Consider the following 20,282-nt stretch of genomic DNA (forward strand, 5'->3'; position numbering starts at 1 on the left):
GGGGATCAGGCTGGGCTCCCGCACCCAGACACAGAGGCAACTCTGCATCAGACACGGTGTCTGCACCCTCGAAGGTCTTTGGGCCTGGACCCCTTCTGCTCCTGGTCGTTCCCCCTGACTGAGCTCTAAAGCGATGCCCCAGTTTTTGTGAACGGTTGGTCCCTGGAGCAGGGCAGGGGGTAGCATGCTTCTGCCTTCTCTGAGTACCCTCTCCTGGTAAAGAAGATATCGAGCAGACAATAATTCACCAAAAAGCAAAGAAACAAACCTCTATCTCTCCTGAGAAAACCCTGAGGACTTTCCCTTTTTCCCGTGGGTTCCAGGAAGCTCCAGTTTAAACTGTGTATTAAATAAAGCTGGCATATTTGTGTTCAACTTTGGTCTTGATTTCCTTCTCCTGCCTTCTAGGTTGGCAACTTCTTACTGTGCCCTTGCTTACAGTTCACTTTACATCGCCTTTCCATAGGGCCGGGTTTAAATGAATAAATGCCCAGGAACGCATGCACGGAGCCCAGGGCTGGCATGGGCAGGCCCTGGTGCAGCCCCAGCTCCGTGTCTGGCTCCCCTGTGGTCTGGGCGTTAGCCAGGCCTCAGCTTTCTCATCTACAGAGCGTGAGCTGGGGCAAAGCTGACTCCGACTCTCTCCCTCTTCCTCCCAGTCCCTCCGATGCCCACGGCGGAGTGGAGCACAGGGGATCAGGGCGGAAACCCCGAGCCAGGCGCCTCCAGGGCCTGCAATGAAACACTGGTGCCAGTTCCCTTGCAGCTGTCTGGGTTTGAGCACTGAAAGCCCCGTGTCCCGGGCAACACCTCAGTCCAGCCACCTTGCACAGCGCCGATAGAAAACATCTCCTCGTTGGCCTGTGCTGACCTGGAACCAGTGAAAAACAGGATTATTCAACCAGGACCCATCCTCGTAGAGGCTGACACCGCCAGGACCTTAGGATTCTGTCTCGGAGACACAGGGCACGCTTGACCGGGAAGAATCTAAGGAGATCGCATTGGGGTCTGGAATGTCCTCCATGCCCGAGGGGTTACCTAAGGTCACAGGAAAAGACTAGTTCAGGGAGAGGGGCTTTCACAAAGATGTTGAACTTCCCGATCTAGCTCCCCGCTGGTGCGACACCTTACGACGGGAAGATGGCAGGATAAAGGGACACCTTCACGGGGGCCACTGTGACTGAGCTCTCTGCTGTTGCTCCATCCCCACCCCACTTTGGCCGCTGGTCCTGGGAGCACTAGGCACAGTACAAACAACAGAATTGCCGAGCTCTCTGCCTCCGAAATACGCCACAGTCATCTGACCAAGGAAAGCCCCAGACCCACCGGGCAGGGCAGGAGGCTCACCTGTCACCCAGAGTCACCAGGCCCCCGGAGAAAGGACAGCAAGGCCTCGTGTGACGTGAGGTGGAGGACTGCAGGAGGCCCACGTGTGTTTCTATTCTGCACCAGGTCGACTTTGAAAGTAAGTGCAGACCTCACTCACGAAGCCTCAGCAGCACCGGCCTTCACACAGAGACCTGGCCCTTACACGAAACTCCACCACAAAGCATCTCCTTCCTTCCGAGAGCCTGGGACGTAGCTGCTGTCCACATGCCATAGTTCTAAAATACAAGGACGAGTTCGAGAAAAAATACCTATCTGAAGTCACGTGGGTACACACTCAGCTGGCCTGCGGATTCCACAATCACAGAGGAAATTTGTCTCTGAGAGGAAACACTATTTCTGACCAACGCTGGCCAGGGGCCACCTTTCATGCGCATTCATGGTCCGCCCGACGCGCAACTGGACAGTCCACACACCTTGTCTCGTTTACGCCTCACCACGGCCCCACCACACAGACGCAGCCAGCCGCCCCATTTCACAAATGTGGGGACGGAGGCTTCGAGAAGTTTGACAGTGTGCCCATAGACCCCCAGCAAGTAAGCAGAAACAATGAAGATTTGGTCCAATTTGTGGTTATAACGTGAGCTTCTTAGCCACCTTATGGGGTCATAATCCTTTCAAGTTTGAATGAGGGGATTGAAAATTCAATCGAAAATGTCAAAGATGAAATTAGCTTCTGTAATAACTTCTAAATGGCTCAACTGAGCAGCTCTCGGAAAACTCAGATGATTAAAGAGGTGGTCCGGCATTTCTTTGGGTGGCAGGAAATTGCCTTTGTCTCCAGAAAATTTTCTCTCCCTCATGAACACAGGAGTGAGACCAGGGTGGGAGGCCTGCTGGGAGGGACTCCAAGGAGGACCCGAGATGGGAGAGGGTGAGGAGGCTTTGGCCAGGTCACAGCCCAGATCACAGCCATCCCCAAACGGCAGCCCGCAGGGAGCCGGGCCAGCCGGCATGTGCTCCTCCAGCTGCGGCGCTGGGTGGGGTACCAGGCCACACGGCCATAAACCAGCCTCCAGCCCACTCCACTATGGCAATGCATCTCCTTCAAGCAGCCTGAGGAAAAATGGCTCCATCTGCTCACTGCTAGGTAATAAATAAAACAGGATTGGAGCAAAATAGATGGAAAGCAATTTTTGGAAGATGAATTTCTGGAAAAATTGGCCACCATTTGTGTACCTCTCCTGGTGCAGGAAATGGCGGCCTGAGACTCTGCCAAGCTTGATGACTCAAGGAGGTAGGAGTAGGAGGGGGAGGAGAGAGAGAGCGAGAGAGAACTTCCTGGTGAAGGGCAGGTCAGGAAAGGGCTCTTACAAAGGACTTCCCATTGCTGACTCTTCCCCCTTCTTCTCTTTGACCTTTTCCTTATCTTCTTCATCACCATGTTCATCATCACCACCATTATCACCATCATCACCATCACCGTCATCATCACCACCTCCATAACTGCCATCGCCACATCATCATTACCATCATCTTCATCATCACCACCATTGTCACCATCACTGTCATCACTACCACTGCCATTGACACCATTATCAACATCATCTCTATCTCTATCATCATCATCACCATAATCACATCACCATCAACTCCATCACCACCATCAACATCATCACCACCACCACCATCAACATCACCACCATGGCCACCATCATCATCGTCGTCGTCGTCACCACAGGGTTAATCAGTTCATTGCCTCACTGAGGCCGCACACTGTGTCAGCGTGGTGCTGAAACCTGCTCATCTTCGTGTGACTAATCTTCTTTCCAGTCTCTGCGACACACCCAGACCACATCATTTACGACTGCAAAACCCACCGCAGGGCGTTCCCTCTGCCTCACCCTTCATTTTATTTTTCTCCATTGCTTTTGTCACCTTCTGATCTTTGCAGCGACTTCCTTATTCTGCCACTGTCTCATCATGTCCTCCCATCTAGGACAGGTGCCCTGAAGAGCATCTCTTTGTGTGTTGGCCCCAGGGCGGAGAATAACTCCTGACCCCTGGGAGACACTCGGTGAATAACCTGTTGACTCAGCAGGTACATAAATGAATGAAGGATCGGATCCCCACAACCTTACGGAGCTCATCTGGCCTGTGCCTCTCTCCACACTCATCTCTTGCTTCTGGTCTGGCGACATGTCACACACACCGTGACGTCTGGCCACAGTTCCTCCGCCTCCAGCCTCTGCCCCGGCTGGAAGATGCCGTCCTTCCCAGGCAGGCTCCTGCTCTTCCTCAGGTCTTCTTGTTCTTCTCTTTTTCATTCCCATGGAGCCTGTGCTCATTTATTTACTCAGAGGGCAGGACATCTTCCTGGGCCCCACAGGGGCAGCAGCTTCCCTAGATCACTGTCATTGCCCCAGAGCCCAGCGTGGGGCCGGCACAGAGCGGACATTCAAAGGAATATTCTGAACCCATTTAAGGACAAGGAGGAGGACTTGATACCAGCCCCACAGATGCCACCTTAGGCTGCTCCCTGAGTTTCTTTTGTTCAAGGTGATGTCAGCCACATCCACAGTCATGTCCATTATCTGCCCTCTTTCCCGGGTGACCTCCCTCGGCCCACCTTTTAGGTCATCACTTGGTTGTTTGTGCTTTCTGGGCCAGAGACCATTCTAGAAGACTTGGTCAGCATCTTCATGTTCTCCTTCCACGTGAAAAGGACACGACCAAGCCTCGGGCAGCACGCGTGAAGGAGTATGAAAGCCGAGTAGGGCGGTGGTCCCCCTCTTTTTCCTGACCTGAAGGATGGGGACATTGGGGGACACTGAAGGTTTCAAATGGCCCTTGGAAGGTTGAAGACTTCTACCCTGTGATTCTCTCTCTCAGTCTGGGCCTCTCCCCGGGATGAAATACGGATCTAGAGCTCCATGTAAATATCAAGCACGTTGGCGACACACCACGGCCCCGCCCCTCCTCGCACTCATTCCAAAAAGCAGGAGAAGATGGAGCGAGAGGGGGAACCGAGGCAACAGAAACGAAGCCAGGATGCAAACTGCGACCGAAATATGAGATGTTTATTTCAAGCCGAATGAGGCAGACCGCACCTCGGGAAAAGGACAGTTAGTTAGTGCTGATGGTAACAGATTGGAGGTGCCGCTGTGGCGGCTGCACCCACCTGCCTCCCCACAGACAGTCCTGCTTCCTGGGCCTTCCTCTTCCTCCTCCTCCTCTTCCAGGGGCCAAGCCTGCTGGAGCCAGGGCTCAGGCACAGGGGGCACCCTTGGGGGGCAGGGAGCTGGACGACGCGGAAGTCCTGAGGATGCTGCCAATGGCAGGTGTGGTGGAGCGGCGGTGGGGGCGGGCGGACGTCAGACTGCACTTGGTGTAAGAGAACACAGGAGGGAGAGAACTGGGGACGACAAACACAGACAACCTATGGGGGGCCGGGCTGCCGCGGTGACCAGAGGAACGCAGATATAGCTGACACAGCAGAGAGGGCCCGATCTCATGTTGGGCAGGGAGAGACGACAGCCTCGTACGCAGGCTCTGCAGAAAATTTTGGTGCAGTGGGAGACAGAGCGGGGACCTCGGGAGTGACGTCCCTGAAGAGGCAGGAAGGTGCAGGCCCTGGTGCCAGGCTGGAGGGCGTGGCTTCATACAGGGGCCCTGGCGGTCCTTGGGTGGTAATCGGGGTGGGGGTGGCGGAGCCTCTGGACGCTGAGCCTTTATCTTCTGCACTCAGAGGGCCACCGGTGATACCGCAGTCCAGGTCCGTCACCTTCCAGCCACTTCCAGTCACTCAAATAATAGTCTCCACGTCATCCAGGCTCACACCTGTGATTGTATTTCCCTCCAGTCTGGGGCTTGACTCCAGGCCCCTCCTCTTTGCTCCGCAGCCAGGCTCAAGCTACTTATGAGAGAGGAGAAAAGAGGTCAAGGTCGGACCCGAGATGTGTCCCCTCCCCACCCCTTCTCTCCGAGCTCTTCTGGTTTGGAGGATGAGGAAGAAGGACGTGGGTGTTGGCGAGTGGGGCCCCGTCCTGTAGGAAGCTGGGGGTTTCATGTGAGCATTCGCAGAGTGGGGTGCCGCTTCGCCCTGGCCTCTGGACAACGGGGGATCCCACTCAGAGAATCTGGCACCACCTGCCTCTGCCCCTGTCGCCTCTCAACCCCCTCTCTGGGCCGGGCATTCTCTCGTGCGGCCCAGCACGGACCTGGCTTCCCCGGCTCTGTCCCTCCTTTGTCCACAACTTCCAGGGCCAGGGAGCCCCGGATCCCCCACCCTCTTCCACCTCGTTTTTCTCCTGAGTCCTTCTCGCCACCTGGCGGTATTGAGTCTGTTCATTTGTTTATGGCCGGACTCCCCACCTGAACTGTAAAATCCGTGAGAGCGGGGACTTTGTCCAGTTCTCAGTGAAATCCTCTGTGCCCCTGGGTACCTGCCACCTGGTTGACGACCAATAAATGCTTGTTGAAAATATATGAATCAATGAATCAATAAAGGAAGGAAGTAGGAATTATACCCAACTTCTTCCTAAACACGGGGTGGAAGATGATCATAGAAATCACCCCAAAGAAAAATGTCCCCCTGTCCCCTCCTCCTGGTGTAGGCCCCTCCCACATTGAATTCGGACTTGGTCATGTGACTTGCTTTGGCCAATGGAACATTAGCATGAATGACCCAAGCATGAGCTGGTACATCGCGGCCTGTGTTCTTTCTTGCTGCTGTTGGAACATAGCCGTTGTGTTTTAAAAAAAAAATCCAGGAAAGTGTGGCTCAGCTGCGGCCAAGCTCCTGGAAGGTGGCAGCCACAGCGTGAGGAGACCCACACCCAATAAGTGACTATCGTTGCAAGATGCCCAGCTTTAGAAGGGTTTGCTACATCACAACAGACAACTGTCACCATGTAGGTCCCTCTGGTCCTTTCCATCCTGCTGGCGCAAGACACCCCACAAAGTGGAGCCCCAGACCACGTTCCTCTCTGCCCCTCGGCAGCATTCAAACTCAGAAGTGCACCCAACAAAACCCACACCCCTCCCTGGGCGTCCCCAGCCTCCTGAGTCACTGCGGCAGCTGGTGCCAATTACTTCACAGAAACCACTCCTGTTACCCAAGCTGAGCTTTGGAAAGAGCCCAGGTTGCTCCCCACGCCCTCTGCCCGCCTCCGCACAGGAAGGGGCGGGCGGGGGGCGGTTCTCCCGGACTCTCCTGGGAGCTCTTGACCAGAGAAGCCGTAAGTCTTTTCTGAGAGAGTGACAGAGTCAGGGTTGGGGGGCAGTTCCAGTAAGATAAGCCCCCAGTAAGTGTCTTCCAAGACAGCCCTGTGGCTTCTGAAGCCCCTGCCTGGGGAGGGGGGGTGCACAGCAAGGGTCTGTCGGGCCCTGCCTTGGGCTTCTCCCTCAGCGGGCAGGTCTGCGCCCAGCCCTCCCCACAGGCAGAGATCAGCCTGTGGGGAGCTCACCAGGGAGTCTCGCTCCAGCGTCCTGACTCCATGGAATTGAATCCCGGACCAGCCACATGAGCAAGGGTGAGCAGGCGGGACCTCAGACCATGCATGTCACCCTGGCTACGCCGGCCACAGGGAAGGCGTAACGACAGTGCATAGGAGCGGACGCGGCCTCATTTTGCACAGGCCACCGATCCCAGAGCCTTTGAAACTAAGTATTGGGGGCCTCCCGCAGGCACCACCTGGCCCTTCTGAGACTGGTCCACCTCCAAAGCAGGCACCCCAGGCCCCCGCTGCCGTCACAGAGACTGAGCGGGGGAGCCGGGAGGTGGTGAAACCCTATAGCAGGGAAGCCTCGTGCCCTCCCGGCCCACCCTTCCCCCACAAGAGCTCCCCAGTCTGCAGGATGGCTCTGGACCCACTCGGGAAGCCCTCCAGCTTTCCCTGCCCCGGGACACTCAGGATGACTGCTAGCCCCACAGGGTGGTGCTGTTTCCCAGCCACAAGGACCAGGGGCAGAGGGGCCAAGAGAGACAGAGCTGGTGAGGAGGGCAGGAGGGAGACCCAAAGGTGTCTCCAGTGCCGTTCCAGGTAACTCGAGTTTTTGCCCGGTGGCGGAAGGGACTTTTTCCTTTGGCTGCACACTTCCGTGAATTTTTAACATGGGCATGGAGTCTTGTAACCACCACCATAACCAAGATACGAAAGATACAGTTAGTTCATAACCCCAAATCCCCCTTTGTGGCCACGCCCTGCTGGAACTTCTCACCCCTGGCAGCCGCTGATCTGTCCTCCGTCACTACCATCTGTCTTTCTGCAAAGGAACGGAATCAGGAACACGGGACCTTCGAGACCACCTCCTCTCATGCAGCACGTGCCTTCAGCATTCATCCAAGGGGCTGGTCCTTTTTCACTGCTGAGTATGATTCCAACAGCGCTGCAAGCTACTCACCATCGGAGGTCTTTGCTTCCCGTTTGAGGCAACTGTGAGTACAGCTCCTATAAACACTTGTGTACAGGTCTTGGTGAGGACACAAATTTTTAGTGCTCTGGAGGAAAATGCCTCGGAGAGGCAGTGCTGTCACATGTTAAATTCACATTTAAGTTCACGAGAAACTTTCCAACGGTCTTCCTGCATGGTGGTACCATTGCACCTTCTCCCCAGCACGGTGGGAAAGTTCCAGTTGCTCCATGCCGTCGGCTGCCCTTGGCTGCCCTTGGCTGTGCTTTGTAAGTCAACCATTCTAGCCGGCGCGCAGTGCTCAGCCCACAGGGCTCTTGGACGCTCAGTGACGTGGCCAAAGCCAGGAGAAAACTCCAGGGCAAGGAAACCACTTAGGGGAGTGATGTCATAATGGAGACAAGAGTCACAGTGGGTTGATTGGGCAATGGCAATAAGGACAAAGTTTAAGGAGGACAAAGAGTCAGTAGGACTTAGGGTTCCAGAAAAGAGTCTAAGGGGACTCATCAACACCCCAAAGCCCCATGGAGAGGCAGCTGGAAGCCACTGTGAAGGGCCGGGCGGGGATTGGGGAGCAGGCAGCCGGGCTCCGCGGTGCAGCTCTGTGCAGGCCACCGAGCCCAACCGCTCGGCTCCACTGACTCAGGAAAATTCCCGTCCTGCTCTGTGGGGGGAGACGCATCTCTCTGCCCACCTGTGCCTCCAGGAGTATAAACCTGCCAACAGCCGCATTCTGGGAGCGACCTTCGCTGGCTATGAACGTGGACACACGTGTCCAGCTAGTGACTCAGACGAAGGGCCCAAAAAATGTCCCCAGACTTGGAAGGCCACCTCCTTCCTGGGGGTGAATAGACTTCGGTCTAGAGGACTCAGTGTGGGGAGTTGTCTGCTGGGTCAGCTGTTTTCAGGGCACTAGGAGAAGTCATTGGCTTGGAAGCCTCCAACAAAACATGTGAATTCCAGGGAATGGGGATGCTCATTAGAGTCTGGCACTTGGACGTGGCATTCCAGGCTCACGTTGAATGTAGGTTTGGGTGCACTGGGTGCCAGGGCTCCAGCTGCCCCCCAAAAAGGGGAACCCCAGGGCATCCTGGCCAGCCCACTGCCAGGTCCTGAGTTCTATGCAGAACAAGGCTCCACCGTGGGGAACGGGGTTCTCGTGGAATTCTCCAGTAAGCTCCTCTCTTCGCACCTCAGTAGCACCCACCCTCCCCTGTGCTGCCCAAACACTGACCCTTACCACAGAATTTGCAGCACTTGAGAACGGTGACCCCGAGTTCAAGGCCGACTCCTCCCCCTGCCAGCTTTCTGACTGGGCTAGTTACTGTACTTCTGTGAATGTCATATAGCTTTAAAAGGAAGGGTGGGTAAACAATAACAGCGCCTTTCAAAAGTGTCATCCAGCAAAATTCTTACAATAAAAATAAATGGGGAAAAGCCTGCAGACTCTCCGGCCACTTCCCCACAAGCAGTGCCTGTGGGCTCCCGCCAGGAACTCGGCCCGGGCTAAGGGCACAGGCCGGCCCAGAGCCGCAGGGTTTTCTGACTTTGAGTTTGAAATGGCAGCGACGGACGCTTTCCCGACGCCGCTGCTGGACTCCGGCAATGAAAGACCATCCCGGCGAAGGTCAATTGTTTCAATTTATTAGCCACTCGGAGAGGTATTTCCATTTGGCAATTAAGTTTGCAAACATTGTACAACCTGATCGAGGGTATTTCTGCAAATGGATGTGTCCTTTTTCATGCACTAATCGATTCGTGGGTGTTTCAGTTGCTTAATTGGCTCTGCGTGTAAATGAAGCTCCGCATATTGAAACTGCACACCCCACCTGGTAATGTTTGGCTTGTTTCTGAGATAAATCAGATTGTTGGAGCCCAGCAACGGTCTGTGGTTTTGAGAGTCACTGAAAGCCAGGCCGCCTGGATGTGGAGGCTGCGAGGGCTGGGAGGACTCGGGGTTCTGGGGGGACTGGGGGGACTGGGGGGACTGGGAGTGGCGCGGCCGGGCTAATCTGTTCACCCACAGAGAGGCCTCCACAGCAGGTCTCATTTCAGCTCTTAGGCAAAGCTGCCCATTGAGTGATTCTATCCTCGGAGCCCTTCGGGTCTCCTGCCTGGGCCTTGATACGACTGAGGAAGAAAAGACAGGCCTCCCAGTGCCCGGGCAGAGGCAAGAGCTGGCAGGGGAACCCCGGCCCCTGTCTCACTAGGAGGGATGGGAGGTCAAAGGAAGGGCAAACACACGACCATTTCTGACTCTTCAACCCAGAAGTCCGACTCCTCCAGGAAGCCTCCTCTGACTGCACTTGACCACACCTGACTGCACTTGTCTGCAGAGCCCTGTCTCCCTCCTTCCTCTTTCCCCCAAGGTGAGCACAGCCCGGCTCTCTCCTGTGACTCACTAGGGTGTGGGCTCGCGGAAGCAGACTAACGTGTTCAAACCCTGACTCCGCCATCTGTTAGCTCTCAGATGCTCTCCCCTCATGTAAAGTGATAGTGGTGATATCCTGCCTCCTCATACAGCCCGAGCGAGGCTCACCGGGCAGGAGCGCTGTGAAGATTTGTAATGATGGGTAAGCAAGTGTGGGCTGTCTTCTCGACTTTTCAAAAGCAGAGGGTGGTGGTTGCTCCCCCCGTGGGCCCCCCACGGTGCCCAGGCACGACCCTCAAAGTCCAAGCCCTGTCCTGAGAGCCTCGCACATGCCGTTCCCTTTGCCTGGAATGCACTTCTCCCAGCTCCTATCTGGCTGGCCCTCGCCTGCAATGGGGTGCCCTGGGAGAGGCCCTTTGTGGCCGCCCCTCTACGGGGTGGGGTTCCTCTGAATCTCTGTTCCAAGGCTCCAGTCGATAGGATCGCTGGCTAAAACAGGACCCCAAAGCTTGGGGGCTTCAGACAACAAACACTCAGACAAGGACACAGTTCTGAGTGCCACCGGCCCCCACGCTTAGCTGGGCCCTCAGCTCCGGGTGTCTCATGGCTGGAATCAGGGTGTGCACAGAGGCTGCCGACCTCTCACAGTGCAGCAGCAGGCGGGGCCACCTCCCGGCTCACTCACGAGGCTGGGACAGGACTCGGGCCCTCGCTGGCTGTAGGCTGCTGACGAGGGTCCCCTGCCACATGGCCTCTCACGGGGCTCTGTGGAGGTGGCAGCTGGCTTCTATCAGAGTCCGGGCTCAGAGAGAGATGGAGACCGTGGGCAAGCACAACAGATGTCGTGGTTTCTTTATAATCTTCGAAGGGACATCGCAGTACTTTTCGTTCTATAGAAGGAAGTCCCTGGGACCAGGCGGCACGGTGGAGAGAGCGGTTCGGCGGCATGCCTGCCAGATCCGCAGGCTGCCTGTCATCTTTGTGACACTTTCCCAATGGATTTGTTTATTCACCTGTTTACAGTGAGACACCTTCTGACGCGCAGCGAACTCTGTGAGGGCCGGCAGAGTGTGCCCGGCCAGGCAACTCGGAGGAGTTCAATGAACAGTCGGTGAACGGTCAGCAGACGAATGAGCACAGTGCGGGGCTGCGGGCTAGCGGAGGGTGCACCGGACAGTCCTCGCCGCCGAAAGTGGGCGCCCAAGGGGCAGGGCCCGCAGGCCACATCGGCTCCAATCTGCTTCTTCCAACTTCACGAGGAGCCACGGCACTCGCCTCGTAAAGTGACAGAGAAATTTCCCAATTTCTGCAGAAGAATTTTTTCTGCCTTCTGGGTCCCTGTCAGAATGTACAGTACTGTGCCAAGTCACCCCTCTGTGCTGGGGAGGCCCGGACGGACGGAGGAAGGAGGCCAGTTCTGCCGGGCGCAGTGACCCTCTGACAGGGTCTGGCCGGCCGGCCGGCGCGGCCCGGAGAGCGGGCTGTCTGCTGCCCACTGCCCGTTTGACAGATCGTTTGCCAAGCAGCCTGGCCAGCGGGAGCTTTGACCTTGGCGACAGAGTGATCTGTCTTCATGGAAACACACTGTCGTACGCACATGTCTCAATTTTGCCTGGGCAGGTGCTGGGCTGTGCGAGAAGAGAGCCTTGGATGCGGCTTAAGGAGGAAAAATGCGTGGCCCATTCGGGGGCACAGAAGCGGCGAGAATTAGCCGGAGGGACCCTGGAGAGCAGGGCTGGAGATGAGGCAGCTCCCTCCAGTGGCGGAGGGTCTGCGACGAGGCCAGTGGGACAGTAACTGCTCCCTGGGCGGGGTACAGGGCCTCTTGTCTCCTGTTTTCGATGACCGGGGTCTGTCCCACCTGTCACTAAGGACAAGTGGGACAGGCACCTTTAGAGACAGAGCCTTTGTCTCCTACGACCCTCGAAGCAAAAAACATATACTGGCTTCCTCCTGAAGGTCGAGGGGGTGATGCCCCAGAGGGCAGGATCAGTGACAGATCGGGCAATCTCACAGTCCCCTCTCTGAGGACCCGGCTGAGCGCTCCCCCCTCTCTGTGCTGACAGCTGCAGGGGAGATTTATCTGCCAGGATCTGCGGCTGCTGCCGAAGCAGCCAACTCCCAAATACCGACGACAGGCATTGACCAGAGCCCGGGGTGTCTTATTAAAGAAAAGAAAAAACAGGAAGAAGAGCTCAGAGCCCCTGCCAGGCCCCCATTTTGAGTGACACAGGATAGAGATATTATGGGATGGCGGAGCCAGGCTATTTTGGGATGAAGTGGACAAATAGATGATGTTCGTGGGGAGAAAATAAAAGCCAGAGGTGCACTGAGAAACCCATCATCGGCAACTGATAGACACTGGCCAGGAAGGGGATGGCAGGCGAGGGGCTTCTGAGGGGCAGGCCCTGGGTTCACAGCCAAAGGCAAACCACAGGCCTTTGCTGTCAGATTGCTGTGTTATCCCCCCCCCCATCGACCTGGGGTGGGGGGCGTGAAGGAGGCAGGGTCCAAGGTCTCCATCATTCTGACACAGGGCCAGGGTCCATCTACCCGGAGGCAGAGGACCGGACAAGCCGATCTCTGAGGGGGCCCCTCCCAGAGCCCTGAGCTCTCTCCAGAGCTTCAGTGATGGTTCTCTTTCCTGGTTTTCTGTGCGTCCAGTGGCTTCCCAGAGCCACATCTGGGACACTGAATATCGGGAGCCAAAGATCCCGTCCTGTGTTTTTAAGGGTGGTGTGCTGTCTATCTCTGGTCATATATTACATCTATTTTTTTACCTTCATATTCCAGGAGGTGGGAACAGAGAAGGTTAGCCTGAAGCCTGGTCTCTGGGCACAGCCATCGCCCAGCCTGGCCCCAGCCCGGGACACCAGGCTGCTCCAGCCAGTTCCCCCAATGCATCCCCCGCCCGCAGGGCCCACAGGAGCCTGAGGAACGGGAGTCTGGTGACAAAGGAATCGGGGTTTGTTTAGGGGATGCAAAGCAGAATTAAGGATATCCTGGAACTCAGTGTGAATGAACACCGAGTATGACCCCAAATCTGTACTCCGTAGCGGATAGTCACTGAGTATTACCGAGTGGCACCCAGGGGCCAAAGCGCCCCAGCACCAGCCCACACAGCCCTCCGATGTCTGTGTCTGTTCCAACCTCATCCAGCCTCAGGTTAACCTTAGCCCCACTGAGAGTGAGTTTACATCTCACCTTGACCTGGACATGAGATGCCCAGACATTCGCTTCAATGTCAGTGTTTCCAGGTGAGATGAGCATTTGAATCTGTAGACTGAGTAAAACAGATTACACCCCCCCAGTGTGGGTGGGCCTCCTCCAATCTGTTGAGGGACCGAATAGAACAAAGGGGTGCAGGGAGGAGGACTTCACTCCGCCTGGCTGCTGGCGTCCCGGCCCCCCGCACTGGGCCTTCCACACTCAGCTCCCTGGGTTCTCAGGTGTGGACCCCGGCTCTGCTGGGCCTCCAGCCCTTTGAGAGCAGGTCGGCTGGTCCCGAAATTCTCAGCCTCCATAATTATGTGAGCCAACTCCTGGTAATCTCTCCTATGTATTACATACATTGTTACATGTATATACAAGTATGCGTTAGTGTACAGTGTATAACATACCAGTGTGTATACACTAATATACTCCTCACCCCAATATATCGATCCAGGCACCTCAACAGCAGCCTGGGGAACATGCTGAGTCTCTGGGTCAGGTTCTCTCATAAGGGTTTGAAATCACAGTAACCAGAGATCCATGAGCCAACAATCTATTCCAATTTCAAAAGGAAGCAACCCTTTGAAGACAATGACCTCACGTATTGCATGGATTCCACTATAATTTATGGCCAAACCCACCCCATTCTTCCTTCTTCCTTTTGACTTTGGGGACTGGTATGCACCAGTCAACCCATCTCATAAGGCTGCACACACCGCCAAGGCTCAGAGACTGGGAGAAGGGGGTTTTACACGGACCCTCGGGGCTCACAGCCAGACAGCTGTGGCTCTGCGGGTGTGCAGAGCTGGGCCTTCAGACACTTCAGGAGAACACACACCTCTATGGTGTTGAAGTGACATCCCCAGTTGTTAAATGGAGTCCACCACGTCTGGTCTTTTCCATCAGCAAAGAGGGGGTTTGGTTATAATGAAGCCATGCGATGTGGCCATGTGCCAGATTCTGCCCCCTGGCAAACATCGGCTGCACTTGATCTGGGGTCCTGGGTTTCTGGATTATTAACGGTAATTTCAATTGCTGCTACTTTAGACTCTGGGTGTGGACTTTGCCTCTTTTTATTTCACATCGAAGGGTCATCCAGAGACAGTGAGGGGAAAAGAAGAGAAGGGATAAAACAACACCCTCGCCGAAAGTTCGAGCTCCTTCTCTTCCAGAAGTGCTCAGATGCATCTCGTGATACCCAAGGGGCCATGGAATGGCACAGCTTCCAGCGGAGAGGCTCAGAGGCAGGTAGATGGAGAGAGAGGAGCGGGGAGCAGAGGGAAGGCTTTCCAGGCTGGGCCACGACCCCCCAGTACCCCCCAGAGACCCCTCGGACATGACAGTACCTTGTTCTGAGAGGACTCCTCTTCCCCCAGCTGCCCATGAACAGTCGCTGACCCACTGAAAAAGGGTCCGCAGGTGACTCTAATCTATGTACTACTACACGCCGGGCGCCACCACGGGCATCAGTCCCCTCCCCTGAACGTGTAACTCAGTCAGTGTTGGGAAGGTGGGGGCAGGACCGTGCTTCCAAAGGCCTGCTGTGAACAGCAGAAGGTGTGGGTGATTTCATTCGCTGAGATGGCTTTGTCATATTTCTGCTGAACCAAAGGATAACAAAAAAACATTAATAATTCAGCACCCTGGCCAGCACCGCAAGCCTCAAGCCCTGCGGCCCCCAGCCTTGGGCTTCCCCTGGGTTTGGTGCTGAAAACATACTGGACCCGGTGCCTGTGGCCAGGAGGGGCCCGGAGACCAGGTCTGTGCCACTCCCCAAGGTCGGTCAGACCTGGTCCCACAGAAGGAGGGGTCCATACTGAGCGGAGACGGTGAATCCGCAGACCGGCCTGCAGTCGGGCCTCCCAGGCCCACCTGGGGCTCAGGTGGTGCGAGTCCCCAGACCAGAGCTTGCTTCTTGCTTTTGATGCTATTTTCCTCAGAGGCAGCCCTGAGTTCTCTTTGGACCCAAGGGGCCAGTCAGGATAACGCTCAAACAGAACTTTCCTTCTCTTCCAACGCTGGCCCAACAACACCTGCCTGGGGCCCAGGGGGCCCACGAGGTCCCAGTCTGCGACCTCGTGGCAGGGTAAGAGAAGGGATCAGCTCGGGGCCTCCCAGCCTCTGGCTGTAGCCCTCTTCAGAAGGTGTGAGCCCCTCCCCGCACGCCCTCTGTGCATTTTTCCTTTGCTGGTCCGTTTGTTTCCTCACTCAGCACAGACTCAGTCCAGCCCCGTGCACCAAGGTCGTGAACCAGCCAAGGCTCTGCCTTCCCAGGACCCTCGGTGTGACTTCTAAGAGTTCAGATGGCAGTGTTCAGGGTCACAGGCCATCTGCCTAGCGTCCCCACAGACGCCAAGGAGATGCCCCACCAGGCATCAGACCAGGGCACCCTTCCCTCTGACCTTGGACTGTCACCTGAAAACTCCAGGTGTTAATCATTGGCTCCCAAAGGACATGCTGAAGCAGATGCCGCCATCAGAATGTTCCCTGGTGAGCCCACCTTCAGGCAGCCCGCAGATGGCCTGGCATTCTGCACGGCCAGACTGCCCCTCCTCCCCTGCAGGCACGGGGCTGGATGGGTCTGCCCTCTGGGCCCAGGAGTTTGACACCCGCAAACTCACAGCTGAAATAAAACCACCGTGCAATCTCAGTGTGGCCAGGACAAACCTGAGTCCAGGCCAGGTGGCCCACAGGCCGGGTCGTTGTGTCTCAGGGTCTCTGAGCCTCCTGGGACCCTGGGTGTCCTGTGGGGGCCACAGGCACCTAGAAAACGCACGACCTGCCTCCCTCCCTCACTTGACCAGGGTGCTCAGCCTGCGTCTGCCAAGGGCCTCCTGTGTTCCAAGCCTGGAAATGGATGAGGCACAGTCTTGACCCCCAGCCCCACCATCCTGGGGGAGACGTCAGCATCGCCACTCCTCCAGGGGCACATGAGAAGGCTGGGCTCACACACAGCCCTGGGATTTCATTGTGCGCCACCTGCCTTCCACTCCTTGGGGCGTGCCCCAAGGTCTGGTCTCAGTCTCCAAGTTTGCTTTCTGACTCCACGTGGGAGTCTCAGACAGTCTCCGAATCCCCTTCAAGTTCTCGGTCTCACCGCCACCCCTGGGGAAACACTGGGGTGCAGAAAGGAGAAATGACCGGCTTAGACCCCAGGTGTACATGGCAGAGCGGCAGTGCGATCCTATCCCTCCTTCACAGCAACAATGGTGACACCTTTGACAAAATGAGGGAAAAAGGACAATCGTGCGGTCTGGACCCTGCCCTGGAAGGGTGGGCCCAGTGAGCCAGCTGTGAGCGGCCAATATACCGATGGTGGGCTTCCCAGACCCCTGCGCCCCTGTCGGTAGACAGGCAGGGATGGAGAGAACTGGGCCAACCCACATGGTTTTTCTCCATTGTCCCCTTGCCACAGCTTTGGCACTAAGTCACAGACTGAATCCCCACAGTGATAAGATGGGCGCCAAGCCTGCCTCGTGCCATTGGCCCCCCGCCAAAACCCGAAGCACCCGCCCTCCCCCTCTGTGGCTGAGAGGACGCCCGCCTCCAGCTGGCAGGGCCTGCGCCGGCAATGCTGAGTTGCCTCCTGTGTCTGCCTCTCACATCCGGGCCCAATGCTGCAGGGATTAACCTTGTCACTTGCGTGCGTTTCAGACATGGTGACTCCCTGTGTCTTCAAAGCCACAGCGATGTCCCCTGGGAGGCTATACAAAGGAACAGGAGCTTTGCTAGAGGACCACTGACTGATGGAGATGACATCGTTATCCGAGAGTGGCTTAGCAAACTTCATGAAGATGACCAGGGGAGGCAGGGAGCTCATCTGCCTGGTGTCCCAGAGCCTGACACGTCTCAGATGTGGGCCTTCTTCAGCCTCGGCGACATATCAGCCCTGTTTGCACTGGAAATCGGTTCGTGTGCGGATGCCCCAGCCCTGGTACGTGGAACCCGAAGAGATGCAGAGCCTGTCTAACCGTGCACACTGCCTCCACCCACGAAGCTGCCCCGCGTCCGAGCCAGACCCTCTGGAGGCCGAGACACGCTGCTCACAGGGCCAGGCACCCACTCCCTGCCCCCGACACAGCGGCTTTCTGCCTTCCCATCCCTGTCCACTTACCCCGAGCAGATTATGCAGCCAGGTTGATGAGCATGAAAAAACATCATCTATCCTGGGCTTTTCAAAAGCATTTTTTTTTCTAAATATGATTCAGCATGCTCTGATCCCCCACTGTATTACGTCAAATGTTCCATGCCAGCTCTTAAAAGGACACTGTCCGGCCTGCTGGTGGGGGCTCACTTCTTTGACTCTGTACTGTCAGATGATTCCCTGCTCAACCCGCAGTGGAAAATTCCACCTTCCAGAAGCTCTGAGAGATGCCCGAAGGGGCCCCTGGGAGAACGTAGCACAGAGCGACTGGGAAAGCGGAGTAGGGACACAGAAGGCCCTCCCAGGAAAGCACTGTCTTAGTGGAGTTTGAAGGGAAGAAGAGGGAGCCATGCCAGGTTCTAGAGGGAGAGCATTCCACTAGAGAAAGCAGTAGCTCTCCATCTCTCCTGCTGGGGATGTCATCAATCAAGCTGGGTCATGTTAGTGCCATCGTAGATGGTGTGACAGGAAGGCCAGCTCTTGCCATGACCAGAGAGGAGCGGGAAGACCTAAAAGGGGGGGCCCTGTGAGGAGAGGTCTGTCCTCTCTGCAGGAGGCACCAGGAGCCCTGGCAGCAGCGAGCTCCCTGTCTTCCTTGCTGTCACCTACCCCGACCCTAGCACGGAGTTTGGCCCGCACTGCACCAACAGAGCTAGTTGAATAAGAAAATGGATGAGAAGCAGGCGGAAAAGGGCGTAGAAGAATCCTGCTGGCTCGTCAGGTGGCCGCAGATGAACGATCCCTGGCGTGCGGGGATCACACTGTGCTTCCTGATAATGACTGTGAACTATGATTCAGTAAGCACTCACCATGCTCGGTCCGTTCGCTGAGCGCTGCGGTAATTGCCTCTTGTAATCCCCCCAAAACACCTTGAAAGAGGTGTTACGTATCTCCCCGTGGCACCCAAAGATACGACGTCCCGCAACACTGCGCCATCCACCCCACTCGCACGTGGAAGTAGACAGGGACGGGGATCACAGCGGTGACCTTCCCCAGCGGCCCTGCACCCCACTGTGCCCGTGACTCCGTCACACTGGTGAAGACATCTTCAGAGAACTGGCTTCTCTCGGCCTCTCGTGCTCCGAGTCCCGGGTTGCAGAGTCTATGGCTTTCCCCAGTTTTCTTGCACTGTGTTTATCCATTCATTTAAATACATTCACAGAGCTCCTGTTATGTGTCCGTCATTGGACTGGAAATATATCAGTAAACAAAACAGATAAAAGTTCTAGAACTGCCGGTCTCCCCCCCCACCAAAGAAGTTATCTTTGGCATATTGAACAAGGGTGCAGCAGAGGGACTGGCTGGCTGTCTTCTGGCCACCCCCTGTCCCCACACCCATGGCTCGGATCCCTAAAACGCAGGGGCACTACTTCACCCAGCAGGACGGGAAACGGCAGTGAGGAGGGCCGAGCCCACGATGAGACAAAGAGCGAAGTCTGCGCCGGGCCCAGGGCGGGCCTCTCTGAACACTGCGGGGAAGATGCCCCAGCCACCAGTCTCCTCCGGGGCCCAGCTTGGTGGCCACAGCGACTCTCAGAGCAAGCCCGGGCCCCACATGCTTGCACGCAATGCCAGGCTGACACATCTCTTGCTTTCCTCCGCCGCTCATCTGCAGGCCCAAGCCCCCTCCCAGGCCACCCCCCCATGGGGCCTTCTCTGCTGCTCCCACCTCTGCTTTGGAATGGAAGGGCCAGGAAGGGGGCAGAGGAAGGAAAGCGCCGTCTCCCTGGCAGACATCAGCTCCCTGGAGGGACTGAGCTGGGACGAGACGGCCAGTGGCCTTCTCTGTAGGCACCTCTCCATTCCCCGGGGAGAAGGCCCTCGGGGAGGCCAACTCAAGTCGATTGCTTCCCACAGAGTCGAGGCGCATGTGTGTCCTCACTGCCCCAGGCCTGTTTCCTGGACAGGGGACCTCACACCTTGCTCTGGGAGAGGAAAACACTGCCCCACCACCAGGTTTCTTCTATGAGAGTCCAGCTGCGCCAACACCCTTGGCCTTTAAACCTCAAACAACCCAAATACCCTGTGCCCAAACTCCCCACAGTCTGGAGCACCGAACCCCAACAGCCTGCCCTGACCACCCAGGAGCCGGGTGCACTTGGGTGAGTTCCGAGATCCTTCCTGGCCTCACTTCCCGGCCTGCGAAATGGGAATAACCACACCGACCTCATTCGAGTTTGTGTGAGCACATGCGTATCTGTTCACTCAGCCCCTGGTCCTTTGGAGGCATGAAATTCGAGGTTCTCCACACTGGGTACCCACTGAATCACCCAGGGAGCTCTTAAAAACGTGGGTGCCGAGTCCCAACAAGACCCGCGAAACTGCAGACCCTGGGGTGGGAACTGGGCATCGGAACTTCCTGAGACTCCCTGGGCGATCCTTAATTGCGGCTAGAAAAACAAGCATTTCGCTAGATTAATGGTGGCCATTATGGATTTTGCTGTTGCCGTTTTTTAATCTACGTGGTCCAGATGCAAATCCAAAGGTCCAAAGCCTCGGAGAGGAAGGACTCGCCCGTATCTGAAAACCTTTGTGTTTGTGACTCTCAGCCACACCCCCTCCTCCTTTTGAGGGAGTGAAAGGATCCTCGTAGCCCAGGGCACGGCATCTTAGGTAAAAGGCACCTAATCAAACATTTCAGGGATAATTGGCAAATTGGCTCTTCATGAGAGGGAAGTCATCTGAATTAAGCACGGTGAGTTAGTAGGGAGAGGGGCCCGGGGCTCAGGGGGGCTCCGGGCTGGTGTCGCATCTGCATAAACGAATCAAGCAGCAGGCTGCTTCCCACGCGGCCCTGTGTGGCTGTTCCGTGTC

At 56.3% G+C, this 20,282-nt stretch overlaps 2 long non-coding RNA genes across 2 annotated transcripts; one reads left to right on the top strand and one right to left on the bottom strand.

The window, feature by feature from the left end:
- Positions 1-4,385: 4,385 nt before the first annotated feature.
- LOC128627082 (uncharacterized) lies at positions 4,386-7,629 on the bottom strand. Its single transcript, XR_008391180.1, has 2 exons — positions 7,549-7,629; positions 4,386-5,239 (listed from the first exon to the last, which is right to left on the bottom strand). It is a non-coding gene; the product is annotated as an uncharacterized LOC128627082 (long non-coding RNA).
- Positions 6,592-18,636, top strand: LOC128627081 (uncharacterized). The gene is made up of 3 exons (XR_008391179.1): positions 6,592-6,860; positions 7,602-7,765; positions 16,979-18,636. It is a non-coding gene; the product is annotated as an uncharacterized LOC128627081 (long non-coding RNA).
- The last annotated feature ends 1,646 nt before the right edge of the window (positions 18,637-20,282 follow it).

Source organism: Artibeus jamaicensis, unplaced genomic scaffold (genome assembly GCF_021234435.1).
Source record: "Artibeus jamaicensis isolate MK-2021 breed Jamaican fruit bat unplaced genomic scaffold, CSHL_Jam_final contig_3152, whole genome shotgun sequence".
Lineage (NCBI taxonomy): Eukaryota > Metazoa > Chordata > Mammalia > Chiroptera > Phyllostomidae > Artibeus > Artibeus jamaicensis.